Genomic DNA, 14,613 nt, shown 5'->3' on the forward strand with positions numbered 1-14,613 from the left:
GCCGGGTTAATAAATAATGGCTTAACAGAGTAAAGATATATATATATACATATATATATAATCTTTCAATATATATATATATTGAGAGAGAGAGAGAGAGAGAGAGAGAGAGAGAGAGAGTAGGTGGAGTCAAGAAGAAGCCATGGAGCCTCCAGAAGAGAAAGATGCAAGCTACCAGCCAGAAGAACCTTGCCCATAGGTCACAAGCCTCATAGTAAAATATAAAATAATAGAAATGGGTTGATTTAAGGCATAAGGACTAGCTAGCAATACTCTTTAGTGATTGGCCAAGCATTGATTTAAATAATTTAGTTACTGTATGATTATTTTGGGAGTCTGGGCAGCTTGGAAATGAAGAATCAGGCTCCGACAACAACTCTTCTATGATTTTATATGCCCTTGGCCTAGAATTCCTCCATGCCCATAATTCAAAGGTTTGCTCTAACCAGAACCCAAGAGCTCTCATGTTCCATCAATGCACCTTAAAAACATTATTATTTTCTTTGAACGAATGTTCCAGCTTCTCTGCCACGCCTTCAAGCCCTGATATTTTGACTTCCTCACAATCCTCCCCACCCTGACTGCTTTCCACTGGGCTTTTTAGCTGACTTGTTGACGTCTTCATTTCCTATCGTTTTGGGTTTTCTTTAGTAAGTCTATTTCTCTATTATATTCTATTTTTGTATACTGAATTTGTTTTATTATTTCATTTAGTAATTACTTGTGTCCTCTTAGAATTCATTCTGGAATTTATCCCTTTGTTATTTAAATTCTTTAGGGTATTTTAATATTTTCTTTGACATGAATGTGTGTATAATTGCTCTTTGGAGTTCTTCATCTGGAATTTTGTCAATGACTCTCTCATCAGGGACCCTTTGAAGTGGCTGACAATTTTTGGAGGAGTCACAGTGACTCACTCAGTCTTCATTGTTGCTTGTGGCTGTACACTGGGATCTGCACACCTAGTTAGTCTTTCTGGTGCACCTGTGCTGAATTAGCAATTGGATTGGTGTTTGGCATTTACGAGGTTGCTCTTGGTTAAGGTGGGTGGTTCATGGAGCTCAGTTGTGGAGGTGGTGACTGGTCTGTAGGTGGCATCTGAGGTGTGCCCCACTCGACCAGAGTCTTCCTTTACATGGGGTTGGTAGAAAGTCCTGTGGGTCCCAACAGGAGTCTGGAAATGGGTCGAAGGGATAGGGCACCAGGTTGCAGATCTCCGACCTCACACTGGGTCAATTTGAATCCCCAGGTTGTCTAGAAGTAGTCTAGGAGCAGGAGTAGGAATAAGATTATGCATCATGAGTCCGACTTCACAAAAGGTCAGTAGTTGCCCCGTGTGTCCTGGCAGAAGCCTGGAGATGGGGGAGTGGGTAGGGAGCTGGGACACAGATCTCTGACTTCACACTGAGTCAGAGTCCCTGTGGCTCCCAGCTGAAGCCTAGGGACAAACTAGGCTAGGAGTCCAGGTTGTGTACCTGACTACGCGCTGGCTCAGTCAGAGTGTCTGCAGGTCCTGGCAACATTGTGGAGACAGCAAGAGGACAGGAGAAGGGGCTGTCTATCTCTGCTTTACTCTGTGCCAATCCATTCCTGCATTTCTTGGCGGGAGTCCAGAGCTAGGAAGGAGCAAGGGAACTGGGCTGTGGAACTGGGTCACATACCTCTCACTTCACACTGGCTCAATCAGACTTCCAACAGGTTCTGGCAGGAGTATAGGCAACTGGGCTAATCACTATTTTTTTTTTGAAAAGAACTTTTATCACATTACCAAACCCCTACTCTGCAATTAACTCTAATTACATAAGCAATTAAATTGAGAGTAAGACTATTTTGTGACTTAAACCTATTTATACTTATACAACCTTCCCTTAATTAATTCTCATCTCTTGGTTACAACTGCCATTTAATTAACAGATTTTTTTTAACCTTTAGTGTTAGTTGAAGACCAGTTTGTCTGTGTTCATGGATCTAAGCAGAATGTGGCTACTTGGCTGTGATGGATGTCCCAAAGAAGAGACAAAAGAAGAGGCTGATGTTCAGAATTGAGTGATCTGGGCAGGTTAATGCTACCATGGAATTCCTCTTCCTCAAGGTTATTATTGGCACATTTGCAAGCTGTTGGTTGCATCAGGCACCTTTACTGGAAATGTTAATTAGAGCTTAACACGTTTCTGGTGAAGTCCTTTGGGCCTTTATGCAAAAATCATGCCGCCTGCGAATAAGGATACTTTTTCTTCTTCTCCTGTCGGTGTTTCTTTCATTTCCCTTTTCTTGTTGCTGTGACGAGGGCTACCATCACCACCCTGCAGGAGAAAGGAGTGGACGAGAACCTCATCTCATCCCGGATGTTAGGAGAGACGCTCTCTGTCTTCCTCTACTCAGCCTCTTGCACACAGCCTTTATTACACTGAAATGAGTCTCTTTTAGTCCCAATTTCGTTCAGGGCTTTTATCCTGATCTAATACTTAACTCTGTCAAATGCTTCTTCTGCATCTATCTAAATGAACATGTCATGTCTGTTCTTTAGTCTATTTACATTGCATATTAGAATTTGTTTGCCCATGCTGAACCAACCTCTTGCATCCTTAAGATGAAGGCAACTTGGTCTTGTCATATAATCTTTTTACAGCATTCTTGGATTTGCTTTGCAAATATTCTTGTTAATTCTTTGAGAATTTTGTACAATGAATATTATATTCATCCTCTTCCCCAGCCCCTACCAGATTCAGCTGCCCTTCTCCATCCACTGAACCTTATTTTTAAATGACTATTATTATTATTATTATAACTTCTACGTCTTGACTACAGTTTTCCCTCCCTCATCTCTTCCAAGTCCCTCCCCATCACCACTCTCTGCCCCCTACCCATCCAACCCTCTCCACTTCTATTTAGAAAAGAGGAGGCCTCCCATGGATATCAACTGAACATGCCATATCAAGTTTCAGTAAGACTAGGTACCTCTCCTCATATTAAGGCTGGACAAGGCAACCCAGTATGGGGAATAGGATCTCCAAAACTGGTAAAAGTCAGACAGCTCCTATTCTCAGTGTTAGGAGTCCCACAAGAAGACCAAGCTACACAACTGTAACATATATGCAGATGTCTAGGTCAGTCCCATGTGGAATCCCTATAGCTATAGCAGAATGTCAGTAGGCATCATTATATTGACATTTTTTTCTTTTCTGTCTGCTGTGTTTGGTTCTATCCTAGGTCTCTGGGCTATCTAGCCTCTGGGTCCTGGTGCTTCAGACAGTGTGGCCTTATTTCTTTTAAACCCACGGAGCTCAGCTGTGATGCTCATATATTTTCGGGTGTGTTGTCATCCTCAGGAAGTGGTCACACACTCGAGAGTAGATAACATTGGGAATATATTGTTGAGAAATTTTACATCTATGTTCATCAAGGAAATTGGTCTGGATTTTTCCTTTTTCCTTTCTTTTAATGTGTGTGTGTGTGTGTGTGTGTGTGTGTGTGTGTGTGCGTGCGTCTTTATCTGGTTTTGTTATCAGGAACACTGGCTTTGTAGAATAAATCTATTAGTGTCTCTCTCCTTTCCACTTGGTGGAACAGTTTGAGAAGAGTTGGTATAAGGTCTTCTGTCTTAATAGTTTGGTAGAAATTGACAACGAATCTATTCAGTCTTGACTTTTTCTTTGTGGGGAGACTTTATATATTTCATTGTGTGTCTGTGTGCATGTGATGTGTGTGGTGGGCATGTATGCCACAGTGTACATGTTTATGTCAGAAGATTTCCTTCTGGAGTAAATTCTCTATTTTAACTGTTATGTAGACTCTGGGGATGGACCTCATGTCATGAGGCTTGCATAGAAAATTCCTTTACCCACTGAGCAATCTCAGCAGTGGGGAAATATTCAAGTATTGCTCCACTCTCATGGTTTTTGTGGGTCCTGGTTGACAACACAATAGAGCTACTATATGTCTGTCCTTGTACATACACCCAAAGGCCTTTATAGCCTCCCCAAAAGATGTTTGCACATGTGTATATATTCACAACACCAAGGACATGGAATCCACCTAGATGTTTATTAACATAATGGATAATGCAAAGTGATACACACACAATGGAATACCTCTCAGGCATCAGAAAAAATAATTTATGAAATTCACAGGAGGTAGATGAATATGAAAATTATTATATTAAGTGACATATTACAAACTCAGAAAGATAAATACTATGTTCTTTTTCAACTATAGATTGTAGCAACTAATTTTTGTATGTGTGCATTTGTTTGGGACAGACTGTAGATAGATCATTGTCTGAGTTTCTTTTCTGCTGCTGTGATAAATATTGCAACAAAAGCATCTTAAAGGGAAAGTGTTTCCGCTCACATTTCAAGGTTATCGTCCATCATTTGGGAGAAGTTACAGCAGCAGGAGCTTGAGGCAGCTGCTCCCACTGCACTACAGTAAGGAAGTAGAGAGTGATGGCGAGTGTATGTTGGTGCTCAGCTCACTCTCTGGGACTCAGGCTATAAAACAGTAAGAGCCACCATGTTCAAAGTGGCCTCTCCATCTCAGTCAAGTCAATTAAGAAAATCCTTCATAGGCATACTCAGAGGTCAAACTAATCCAGACTATTCCTCATCGAGGCTCTTCGCTGAACAATTTCAGATACTTTCAAGTTGACGATTGAAATCAATCATCAACAACCCCACTCCTGGTCAATTTTACACTCCCACACAGTACTTTAAACCTTGATCCTTTCAGGTTCATGACCATGTTATAATGTGTAACACATTCATTTCACATTTAAAGGTTCCCATAGACATTAACAGTTCTACATGAAACAAAAAATGGAACCATGAGAGAAGAAAAAGGGGGTTAAAGGGCCTGATATGTGGAAGGTAACAGATTGTGTGAATTTGAGTGGAGAAAGGTGGGTACTGTGGGGTGATGTGTGCAAGCAAGGAGGGAAGTGAAGAGATGGGGAAGGGGAGTGGGAGAGGAAGCTGAATCAGACAAAGGATGCATGAAAATGCCATAGGGAAACCTGTGGCCATCATGCTAACTTGAATAGAATTGCTTTATCACCAGTGGTTTATCATGTGACTCAGAAACCTCCGATCACATGTGGGCACAAGTATAGAAGTCGGTGCTGATTATTTGGCTGTAATATGATTCATCACGTCCTATTAACGAATCTAATTTAGTAATTGGTCTTGGACTATAAGCTTGGGAAGCATTGACTTAACTATGCATCATCATTTTTTAGAATTTGACTTTACAAACATTATCTCATACAACTCTTTATTTTCTCTTTTTAACACTTAGCCTTCTTCAGTGTGCATCCCTTGTGACATCCCCTGTACATCCAAGACGGAGTCCTTCTAATCCACTCTCAAAAGTCTACCTCTAGGGTTCTGATTAGCATTGCTGGATACCACAATACTGCACTGGAATTCTTATGTTCAAAATTCATCTGTGTGCACAAAAAATTCAATTTTCAACTTTGTGTTCTAGTCCTTTGCTTGCTAAATATGGCAGCCCTTGCCTGACCCACTTCCTCCAATGCAGAAGAAAGTGGTCACCTTTCAAGGCACCTTTGCAGGTGGTCCTGCCATGTTTTAAAGGATCCCAATTAAATAATAATGTATAAAGCACTCTAAAATACAGTCATTCAACCTCTCAAAATATGAATACTTTACTATGTATAAATATTGAAGCTTCTGCATGATAGTTGTTTCAGTTGGTAGCATTTAAAAAAAATAGAGAAACTTTCCATCATAGGTTTGTATTAAAATGCTAACTTTTCCCTACTCCTGGATTTGCTCACGCTTCTATTTCCTGGCAGAAGGGGGGACAGTGAGTCATTTCCTGATGAATGAGAGCAAAGACTTTTGTTCAAAGATGTGTTCCTTTTATAGCCCTGAATTGATTAAGACTCGGTGTCAAAGGCCATGTGATTTCAAACCAGAGCCTCCTGTTACCTAAAAGAAATGAAGACAGCTAAGGGAGGAAAAAAAGGAGTGGGAGTATTCTAATTTCAGTTTTGAAATGCAAAGAACCTGATCCTTATTTTTAAAACTATACAAAACTAAACAAACTGAAAAAACAGTGACTTATTGGGAGCCTTAGAAGAGCTGAGGATTTAGAATGAATGATCACTACCAAATCTGAAGAGTGGGATTGAAACCTGAGAAACTGGTAAAAATCAGGCCCTTGAGAACACAAGCCACTGGAGCTGGTTTGGACGAGCAGGAGAGTGAGAAACTCTTAAGAGTTTTAACCCCGGAACATGAATTTTACCCTCAGAAACCTCACCAATTTTCGCAAAGATGAACCGAGAGTTCCCTTTGTTACTTAGGAAAGAGGAATAGTGACCACTGAGGAAGGTACCAGTGTCTTTGTAACAAAAACCTTCTCTGCAGGAGAAGATTGATGAAAGGTCTTATCATACCTGGGAAAGGGCACTGTCCCAACTCCAAATCCCTTCTCTCCTTCTGAGCGCATGTAAGTAGAGGAATAAAGGCTAAGTATCACTCATAAGGGTACAGATAATAGAGTCAATGAAACACTGAGGGTTAATGATTGGAAAAAAATACACCCAGGTCATAATAACCTACCACTGTATCAACAGGGCTCCTGTAGAAGAAAAAGAAGGAGGAGGAGGAGGAGGAGGAGGAAGGAAGGAAGGAAGGAAGGAAGGAAGGAAGGAAGGAAGGAAGAGGAGGAGGAGGAGAGGAGAGGAGAGGAGAGGGAGGGAGGGAGGGGAGGAGGAGAAGAAGAAAGAGAAAGAAAGAAAGAAAGAAAGAAAGAAAGAAAGAAAGAAAGAAAGAAAGAAAGAAAGAGAAAGAAAGGAAACAGACTCTGAAGTAGAACAGACATGTAAAACCAAAGTTAAGAAGAGAGACAAAAGCTGGAATATTTGGAGAATCTGAAGCCTCTAACACCTCCACCACCAACCAAACAGCAAACAAAAGTCAAATCATAACCAGATCAAATACAATCTGACACTAAGAAAATGTCTACCTTAACACCTGCAATCTGATGCATCATTTTACTCTTAACAAAGACTCTAAATTCATGCTAAAGAGGAAAAAAAATAATCACAGAAAGTGCAGCCTGATGATAATAAAAATGACCAGAACTAGGTTTATATAATACAAGATATGCAATGATCAGACAAAGAGTTTAAAATAACTTTGACTGACATGCTAGTTAGACAACATATAAAGAGGATAGATAAAATACATATAGAGACAGGATCTCTAAAAAAGAATAAAAAGAAAATACTAGAAATGAAAATCATAATAGAAATTATAAAAAAACCCTTAATGGCTCATCAGTCAACTAACATGGTCAAATAAAGAATTAGTGTTTTTGAAGATATGTTAATAAGAATTCCCAATTTGGATGAAAAGAGAGAAAGTAAGAATATCAGAGTCACAGAGCACCAAACAACTGTGTGTAACCTAGGTAGATGTAAGTAGTGAAGCTATGATTCAAAGAATGATGACCAAATCTTTCTAAAACTAGCAGCTAAATTACAAACACAGGAATTCCCCCAAAATAACAGACAAGATAAACATCAAAATCATCTATACCTGGACATATCATATTTCAAACTTCAAAATAATCAAAGACAAAAAGAAAAATTTGAGGAATAAAAATAGCTTAGAGAACTGGCACTTGACACGTTGAACTGTCTCTCCATCCCTACACCTCAGGATACACTTCTTTCAGGCGACAAGGTTGTGCCTCTGTATCGTGCACCAGCAAGGATCAGGGTGTGATACACGGGATTTGACCTGTGCAGATGGGCTCGAGTCTCTCTGTTCAGTCAACCCACAGAAGAGAATCTCTGGAGAGCCCCATACTCTTCCCCTCAGTGAGCCTCAGCTCTCCTCAGCTGTTGCTTCTGCCTCTCCAGGTTATTGGGAATGATGACTGAACTAACAGGAATGGAAGAAGTGTCATGGCGACAGCTAGGGTATGATTGGTTCCTGAAGAAAATTATGAAAATTGGAATTTGTGTCTCATATTCCAGAATGAAAGGGATTTTACTGAAATGAAAATTGGTCTTCATATGTCTTGCCTGCAGCAGTCATAGTATATGCTGGGAAACACACATGCACACACATGCAAATGCACATGTACACATATGCACACACATGCACACACATTTATAGTATATGCTGGGAAACACACACACGCACACACACACACACACACATTTCATCTCTAGCTTTTGAATCCTCCAAATGAACTCTGCAATTTGGCTGCTTTCAGTGTTTCTGAGAATTTAGAGCATTTGTTTATAGTGAGAGCCTAGGCTGCCCAGCCTCTTCCATTATGGGCTTCGCCTTATCATTCATGGCAGCAGGAGACATCTGCTCAGCTGGGTCTTTGAGGAGTCTATAGAGAGGCATTTCCTCTGAAAGCAGAAATCCCAGCCTCTCAGATCTCCAAGACAAAAAAGACTGAAAGGTGGCTGATTGTAACAACAAGGCTGGCATCCTCTGATGGGAACCGGGCTCCTGCTTTAGGTGTGGGGCACCCGGGGAATCTCTTGCTCACCACCCCTCCCCCTACCATTGCTCTAGCTAGTATAGGAGCAAACCTCGAAACAACTTGCTAAGTAAATTGACATTAGGTGCTTCATTTGCTCTTCCTAAATCCCTCTGTTGAAGTCTCAAACTCCCACTAAACCGAGAAGGTGACTGAATTTTAAGGCAGGGCTTACAAAAGAATAATTAAGGTAAATCCAAAGTTCAATGAGTGGACTATGATGCAAGATGGTGTGAGCCCGTAAGAAGGGGAATTAGGACAAAGAAAGGACAGTGATGGGGATTTAGGAGAGACTGGTGTTGCCAACACAATGATCTGTCCTCTAGAATCCAGAATGGTGAAGAGCCAGCAGCCTGCAGTGGCTTGTTTGCATCTATGGTGGTCCTAGCAAAGCAGCAGGTCTCACAAGCGGCCCAAACTCTCTCCTATCTTCTCTATGTGGCGAAAGAGGCTGTGTATGTGCTGTAATGGCTACGGTTATGAAGCACTCTTGCTATGTCTGTCACTGGCAGCTCTAGCAACTTCCTGTGCCATGCCTTGCAAAGATGGTGGCTACTGCAGAGTTATTCCTGGTTCACTCCTGAGAAAACGAAGGCTCAGAGAGGTCATTGAACTCGCCCCTAATCTCCGTAGAGAAAAGGCAGAGCTGGGTTTTGAGCTGGGGTTTGCCTGGCTCCCTCCAGTCCTCATACATCACCTGCTAAGTCAAACCGAGTACTGTGCTGCTCGACTTAGTTAAAAACACCTGAAATAAATGTTGGATGGAAATTAGGCAACAATAGTTAGAACACTTTAGAGTCTTCCTGCACAAGAACCAGAAGGCATATCCTTCTACAGAAGGTTATGTCTGAGTGAACAGCAGGGGGATTATCCACCACCAGAGCTGTTCCCAGACCCATCGGTGTCACTCCCTGACACTCAGATCCAAAGAAGCAGGCCTTACTCCCACATCCCCTATAAGGAAAGACCAGCCAATTCACAGCCCAGCATGCTTGTAACCTGAGAACTCCAGAAGTAGAGGCAGGAGGATCATGAGTTCACAGCTAGCCTGAGCTACGCAATGAGGCCTTGTATCATAAAGGAATTGGGGGAGGACAAAAGGCTTGTATTTATGAAGGTGAGGAACACTGCAGCTCTTGTATTAGAAGTTGCATGGAATAAGATGGAACTTAGAAAAGATACCTTGAAGTAATAGCTACACAAGAACTGCTAAAGTCAGTCCCATGACTACAGACCTATCTGCCACACTGCTCCACCCTGAATGCCCACTATCAACTGTCCAATAAAGCACCACTGACTATGTTTAACAAAACTGGCAGTATGTGAGCTGGTGGCTGTTGTTCCCCTTGCAAGATTATAAGGTAGGTCAGACCTAAGAATTAACTCAAGGCAAAGTTTCACTGCTCTAAGATGCTCGTTGACGTGCGCCGAGGAGGTGGGTGCAGCGTAGGTACATGTTGCTATTTCTGCAGACCTGACAAGTGGATCCCATCAGCACCTGCTCCTTTGTTCTTTCCCATGCTGTTATGGTTCTCCACACCTAACACCCTCCACTCAAGTAGTCTCAGCTTCCCAAAGTTTGAAAAATGAACAAGGGAATAATGGCTCTTGCATTTGTACTTGTCGCACAAATATTGTTAGAAATCCTCAAGTTGGAGAGGAAAATCCTGCTGCTGACCACCTGTGTCTTAGGTGGGTGCAGAATGGATAAGTGCGTGCAGTGTTCATCCTATGGATGCTGACCAAGGCAGGGCTCTGCAAGTGACAGCTGCCATCTCTACTTGAGCGTGGCATCGCCATCATCAACTCTCCCCTTACTTCTCATTCTCTTAGGCAAGCCATTTCCCCTCCTCACTCTTTCCATCTTACTCTCTATAAAGCTGGACAATAGCTTCTACATCCCTGCGCCACCAGGCAGAATGAGGCCCCAGTTGCTAGAGGTCCCTTCAACTCTCCTGATTTGTTTGCATCATGCGGTTGCTCGTCTCTCTGTCTTTTCTCTTTTCCCCAGTCACTTTTTTCCAAGTCACAGTACTTAGGACTGTCTGTCCTCCAAGGCCCTGTGCTGGGAAGCTCGTTCATATTATACACTGCTATGCTGTCTTGGGCAGTTTTCCTTATCTACCACATAAAATGATTACAATAAGTGAGTACGTCCCACAGTGGCCCAGGGATGCAAGGCTGGTTCACAACTCCAAATATTTGCCTTGGGGCAAAGCTGTAGAAACTTCCTGAAGATGATCGTGGGGGTTGAAAAGGGCCACCTATCTCTGAAAACAATCATGGCTCATGGATCTGTTCTTTGAAACTTGTCTGTTCTCTTTAAAATTAACCCGTGAAGATGGTGAAATGTTTCCATGGGAAGAGAGGGTATAAAATTTGTTTTTCTTTTCATATTATTTTAGAGAGGGGGAAGAGAATAAGAGAGAGAGGAGGGGAAGGAGAGAGGGAGGGAAGGAGGCAGGGACGGAGGGAGGGAGGGAAGCTGATGAGCCTAGTAACTTCAGTAACTGCCCCCTTAGAGTCAGCTAAAGATGTAGACACAAAGCCCAGTGGTAGATACACTCACTAGGCCTCCTGCATCAGCTTCCTTAAACTCTTTGAGCTCCAACTTCCAACAATTTTAAGAATATTCTTTCCCAGCTGTAGCTATTGGCTTGAATTTTGTGGTACAAGCTAGTGGTCAGTGCTGACAATACTATGTAGTAAGTTCCAATGAGTGAAAATTATCAAAAATTCTGAAAACAGAATATAGTAAAATAAATTATATTTTTAAATTTACAGTTACTGATAACCAAAGCACCACAGGATAAAATATTTTAAACAAAAATTGTTTTAGCACATAAAAATTTTCTAAAAGATTCAAACACAGTTTTTGAGAGCGCTATTGTAAGTGTAATTTTAAATGCCAGTCTTTCGCCCTCTGCTGAGCTATGTCAAGACTTTCCATGAGCTCCCTAAATCTCCAAGTGGGTCCACTCTAGAGACATGACATCAGTTACACCAAGAAAGGATGGCGATGGGAGAACTGCCCAATTTTAGTCACTTTCTCAGCAATTTTAAAGAAAATTAGTCAACGGAATTAAGGACAGTGTGAAGAGAAGTCTCACTTTGGATAAAGGATTTAGTTTTTATTTCTAATATTTTCCGAAATCCGAAAAAAGTGTCTTTGGAAGGAATAGTTCAAGCATCAACATTTAGTATAAATGAGTTAATTGTGAAGCAGGAGTAAGCAAATGTTGGGACAGATATACAGTTTTCCTCTCCTCTCCTTTGGATTCTATTCAGGCCGTTCAAACAACTGTGAGATCCTGGTCAAGTTAGAGCCAGGCTCCTAACCTCTAAATGTTGGCACACTGTTGAATCCAAACAGCGCCATGAAGAACTGTGGAGAGAGAGAGAGAGAGAGAGAGAGAGAGAGAGAGAGAGAAAGAGATACTTAGACACACAAATTGAATGGATGGTTGTTCTCTGGTTTACCCATGCCTTGAAAGCATATCCTCAATGTGATTCTATAAACAAATAGTAGATTTCAAAGGCTGACTCTACCAAGAAGTGGCTAGATCATGGCAGGTGCTGCCCTCAGAAGAAATTAATGTAATTTTTATGGGATCCAATTTTATTCTCATGACAGTGAGTTATCATAAAAAGAACACCTCTGAGCCATGACTATTGCTGGATTCTAATATCTCTCCATGTGATCTCTCTGTCTTGCATGTGCTTCTACCATGATGCCTTCTGCCAGGTAGTACTGTCCAAGGGACTCTCACCAGAAGTTGAAAGAGCGGGCCTACTCGATCTTAATCTTCCCCAACTATGATCAAAATGACTCTCTTTTCTTAATTTGTACAGCATCCAGTATTTTGTTACATCAATAGAAACAGACTAATACAGCATATAATCCATTAATTACCTGTCCATCTTTGTTAATATTTTAAAAAGAAGTAGAAAGGCCAGCTATCATTTGGATGTGTTTTACAATAATCAATATAAGCAAGCCAGGTGGAAGGTGGGGATAAACTTGACTTTTTTTGTTTTTGATTGTGAGCCAAGCCTTTAACAACCCTAAGCTTGACCTTTTTTTTTAGGTTTAGCTTAGGAAATATATACATATTTTACATAATAGAAAAAATTCTGATCTTGAACCATAGAGTTAAATGAAACAAAAGAGCCCATGCAGTGTATCTAGGTGGAGACAAAATTATGCAGTCAAAACCCCAAGTGACTCAGAAAGTAATACAAGTTCTGTGCTTCCCTCTCCCCACTGCTGTGCCCGCAGGAGAAAACACCAGAGGAGCATGGCTCTCAGCAACTCCCTCCTCAGCCTCCTTTAAAAGCGTCTGTCATGTCACCAGGTGGGTCCCAAGACAGACGTGGAAAGCACGTCCTCAGGCTTTGCAGGATCGGCACAGACAGATAAATGTTAATTGTTCAGCAGATAGGTAAATGAGTAAGTAGATAAACTGAACAAGTGAACACATACAGGATTTTGAAATCTGGTTATTTTCAAATCCACATCTTAGAGTAAGTTTGCATCCGAGAGTCTGTGAGTCTCTACCGAATAATTACAACAAAGGAGTTGAGTACTTTGAAAATTGAGGGAAAGTTTGATCTCAGGGAAGAAAAGAATCAAACTTACAAATAACACCTTGCAGACTTACTCCCTGTCATCTCATTAGTTCCTATTGATCCAAGATTGTTCAGACACATTCCCACAGGGCAGTTAATCAGGAAGTTTCTACGAGAGGAAGGCAGGCTGGCCCAGGTCTCGGCAGACCATCCTTTATGGTGATTTCACTTCCAAGCCTCGCTTTCCTTCTCTAGAAAGTGAGAGGCACTGTGCTTCCAAGGGAGTAACGTCAAGCATAGCAGATGAGGACATGGTGCCTGGGGATGAGTCACAGTCACACTGCGGATGGTGGGAGGCCAGGCCTGCACGACCACCCACCCATCATTACCTTACAAGTCTTCACCCGCAAAGCCCGAGTTCTATTCCAGGCTTTGGATGTGGGCAGGCAAGCCGATAAGAAGAAAGCAGTGACAGCCAGCAGCTCCCTCCCACAAACCCGGTGATTAATATTTCAAGGCAGATTTATCAGGCAGTATCAGACTAAGATGATTAATAAATCAAATGGGCACTTGAGTTTTAATGAGAAACTGTTTGTTTTCCTATCTCTGAATTCTGAAATCATACTTCAAAGAGCCTGGCTAATCCAGGGAAGGGACCCTGGTGACCCTGTTTCTTTCTGTCCTGCCTGTTTTGAGGGAATTGAGTGGTAACAGAAAGTCTTTTGTTTATTTCTTCAGGGAAAACAATCCCAACAATAACAATAGGCGTCTGACTCTAACTGAGAAGGTGGTTATCATTGCTGCAGAGGACAGACAGAACATCACAGGTGCTGTGGGATCCTTAGCAGTTATTGCGGGGCACAAACAGGCTGTGTAGAAACATGCAGGACTAGCGTCTGGGAGATGTGGGTTCATAAGGGACATGTGTCCTTGGGAAGATGCCCAAGGCAGAATGGCATCAGGAAAGAAGGAAAGTGGACATCAGGGCTGAAGATGATACCCAAGAGCGACCGATCCCTGGGACAGAGAGAGGTAGAGACACCATGTAGAGCAAGCGTACAACTGAATTTCACTTTTGCTTCCACCCTGTGGGCCTCTGCAGGTCCTTCACCCTCTTGGGACTCAGAAGCTTCTTTGTCAACGCAGACAGAAACACCAGTTTCCTGGGTATCCAGGGTTAAGTGAGAAAAGGCTGGGTGCATTCCTGGTTATCTTCCCTCCCTTGAGCAGGACAATACAGTAAAAAGCATGAACTGTAGACCATGTGAATCCAACTAGACCATTTCCTATGAGTGTGGCCATAGGCAAGATTTTGGCTCCGGCCTTCAGTCTTGGCTACGAGATGGTGATGACAATCTTCCCTCACCACGGAGATCTTGTGAGAACCGCGATTCAGTGCGGGTGAGCGTTGTGTGTGCCGGGCACGTTCCTCCTGTTCAGCATGCGGCAGCTGCTGTGAGATTAGGAGGCAAAGATGCTGCTGTCCTAAGGACTAGCAAGGTCCTGAAGATCACT

General features: G+C 42.1%; 1 protein-coding gene across 3 annotated transcripts in view; it reads left to right on the forward strand.

Annotated features, from left to right (window-relative positions):
* The window catches only part of Sfxn1 (sideroflexin 1), a 1,040,418-nt gene that overhangs the window by 828,111 nt on the left and 197,694 nt on the right, over positions 1-14,613 (forward strand). The gene's annotated exons all lie outside the window — the stretch shown is intronic.

Source organism: Alexandromys fortis, unplaced genomic scaffold, assembly GCF_014885135.2.
Source record: "Alexandromys fortis isolate MF-2015 unplaced genomic scaffold, M_Fortis_MF-2015_v1.1 scaffold_1, whole genome shotgun sequence".
NCBI classification, from domain to species: Eukaryota; Metazoa; Chordata; class Mammalia; order Rodentia; family Cricetidae; genus Alexandromys; species Alexandromys fortis.